Raw genomic sequence first — 3,287 nt, 5'->3', positions numbered from 1 at the left:
TTTTTCTCTGTGATTAATTGCAAAAAACTATTGGAGGAATATTTTTATGGTTGAAGTTGTATTTTTTTATTTAATCCGAAAATTTACTTGTTAATTTGCAAAAAAAAAATGAATGATTATGCCAAACAAATTTCTAAACCATATTGGCCGTTAGACCCATATATAAATAATTATCTCATTATCTTATTTCAAATATAAAGTTAATAATAACCAAGCAAACCATCTTTAATATTTTTTCCTGATAAAAAATCCACAATTAAAAGAATTTAAGCATTTTTTATTAAGACGCATAGTTAAGCACATGGTGTGCATCAGATTTTTCAACTCAATCCTTAATATATAATATAAATAATAAACATAACACAGGATTTTGTTTATTCTACAACGTGTCAAGTAACCCACGTACAATGCTAGTTTGTGAAGACAAAATATAACAGGTGAAAAATCAATAAAGATACAAACAATAATTATTTTACCACTTGAATCTTCTTTAATTTCATTAAATAAGGCGATGAGTCTAACCATTTCTATCGGTATGCTTCAACCAAATCAAAGACAAAGTATTTTCCCACTACAACGTACCACCATGATTTCCTTTCCAAAGATGATTTCCTTTTTCAGCTGCAAGCGAGAAGTGTGGATCTGCTTTTGACAATCGACCGGAAAGGAAGTGATTTTTTAAATAAATTAAATTATGTTTTAATATGATCAACTTACATTACATGATGATTTGAACCAAAAAGAAAGACCAATATATTTGTCCATCATCTACAAAACTAACCACCTCTATTCAAATATTTCACAATTATCTTTTAAAAAGATTACTTGAAAACCTAGAAGCACCATTTCAATCTTATACAAATTAAATAAATTGGTTATTTTGAGACATATATACATAAACAAATGCTCCAATATACTTTTTTTAATTTTTTCATTAGAGCATCAGGAATCTTCTAAAAAGTATATGGAGATGATTATGTTTATTTATTGAGAAAGAAAATTCAAAAAGAAACATATATCGTTAATGATTAAAAGAAAAAAAAACATAGGAAAATACATTTGCATTTGTTGTTGTGCCTCGATGATCCATGGTTAATAATAACCATAATTCTTGATAAAACGATAGAATTTTTAACAAAAAACTCATTTAACTATTGAAAGTTTTGGGTTTTAGGTAATGCAAAAAATGGGATTTAGGAATGACTCATGTAAAAATAAGTATACTTTCCTCCATTGGTATCCTGACTCCTGAAATATTTCTTCTGAGAACATTAGTGTCGTGAGATATTTCTTCTACAAAGCATCATATACTCCTGCAAAAAATAACTCATGGAAAAAGTAAACTCAAGCTTGAAAGCACTAGGTAACATTATGAATCAGTATACCTTTCTCCACCAATAAATTACTCTTTTGGACTCTGCATTAAGAATTGATAGTAGTATCCATTGTAGTTTTTTGATTAAGAAGCCTCTCCTAGGGTTTCCTATACAATCCAAAAAGTTCTACAGAATCGTGTATGAGATACAGGGATAGGGCATGAGTATGTCATAGTTTTGCAACAAAGAAATAGCAGAGGAGAAAGAGAAAGATTTCTAGGTTTGAATACCAGTTTTTTTGTAACGCTGAAAGTGAATTGGAGTGATAGTGATTCTTCCTCTAAACCTTTAGATCCCCCATAAACATATTCCACCTCCCTATCATAGCCAAATGAGCAAAAAAGCCTCGTGAGAGGCGGGGATTGGTGGTGCTGGCGGCTGAGAAAAGGATTCCCCAAAGTAAACCTATAGCTAATTACAACTCTTAAAAGCGGGTTCTTCGTGCTTTTAATATACCACAGACTAACACACTAAAAAATTAACTTGTTCAATCTTTTATCATCATATTCATCCTACAATAAATAAATAAAAATCCCATTAGATACCATGAGTTCAAGCAGCAGATGTGATGACGGTGATAACAACAAACGTATGCAACGGAGGATGGCAGCGGTGGTGGTGAAGTGTTTTGTTACTTGGAAGACTTGGTTGTTCTATCCTACACATACATTTGTGATGAAATCAGATCATAAATAATTAGGGAACAAACAGGTATATCAAACTATAATAGGACATAATCATAGAGATTGTCATCAAATTAGGTTTTACGCACCTTTTTGCTTGAGCTTCCAACTGAAATCATGAAGAAAAACAATGAAATCATGAAATTGTGAAGAAAAAACTTACCTCGCCAAGCAATTGTGAAAGAAATGAGAGAGTGGATGCAATATAAAGCATATATTTAATGTTTGACCGATTCAATCGGCTTAGATTGAAGCTAAGGAACGACTGAAGTTCGGGGAAGATGAGTTCGTTTGTTAAAGCGGATAAGAATGAGATATAATAGGAATTGTTACTATCTTATTTGACTTTTTCATTTTGTTGACCAAATAATTCAGTATTTTTTAAATGTATAAAGTTATTGTATATGATGTTTTAAGAGTTATATAAACCTCTTAAAATTCAGCATTTGAGGTTAAATGCTTTTATATATATATATATATATATATATATATATATATATATATATATATATATATATATATATATATCAAATCAGAACACCTAAAAGGTTGAGAACGCGAGAACAGTTCTGGACCAATCAATATATAATGGCATATTAGTAATTGTATATTTTAATTAAATTGATATAATATAAATTTCAATCAAATTCCCTTAAATTTAGGATTAGTTACCAAAAACAAGAAATATTCGATTTTTTATTTTTCTTATTAATGGAATATAAAAAACATTTTTACCAAAATTTATTTTAAAACTGAAAAAAAAAAATTAATTTTTTTTCTTAAAAAAAAATCAACTTTTTTCTCTTATTTCATGTTTTGTTTTTTTTCAAAAAAATGAATATAAATCCAATCCCAAATCAATACACTTGTATTCACAAATGAAAATTTTCTTCAAAAAACCTAATACTACTCTAATTACAAATGAATACACATCAATTTACAAATAATCCAATACCTTTTTTACATCAAAAAATAAAAAATAGTGTAAAAATTATCATTTCTTTATAAAAATGAATAACTCTAATCATAAATAAATATACTCATTCACACATAAATAGACTGCTATTCATAAATAAATAATCTTTCACACATGAATACACTGATATTCACAAATGAATACACTGCTATTCATAAATAAATACAAAATAAAAATAATGTAAAAATTATCATTTCTTCATAAAATGAATACCCCTAATCATAAATAAAAACACTCATTGGTCACACATGA

General features: G+C 28.0%; 1 long non-coding RNA gene across 4 annotated transcripts; it reads right to left on the bottom strand.

The window, feature by feature from the left end:
• Positions 1–352: 352 nt before the first annotated feature.
• On the bottom strand, positions 353–2,356 carry LOC145161270 (uncharacterized). Of its 4 annotated transcripts, XR_013738417.1 has the most exons (3): positions 2,149–2,356; positions 1,386–2,034; positions 353–1,313 (listed from the first exon to the last, which is right to left on the bottom strand). It is a non-coding gene; the product is annotated as an uncharacterized LOC145161270 (long non-coding RNA). The 4 variants fall into 4 exon arrangements; XR_013738416.1 differs by having other exon boundaries at positions 353–2,034; XR_013738423.1 differs by having other exon boundaries at positions 353–2,029.
• Positions 2,357–3,287: the final 931 nt, after the last annotated feature.

Source organism: Lactuca virosa, chromosome 1 (assembly GCF_052849685.1).
Source record: "Lactuca virosa cultivar CGN04683 chromosome 1, Lactuca_virosa_CGN04683_v6, whole genome shotgun sequence".
Taxonomy (NCBI): domain Eukaryota; kingdom Viridiplantae; phylum Streptophyta; class Magnoliopsida; order Asterales; family Asteraceae; genus Lactuca; species Lactuca virosa.
Note: the sequence above shows the minus strand (reverse complement) of the source record. Positions and strands in the feature narration are given on the sequence as shown.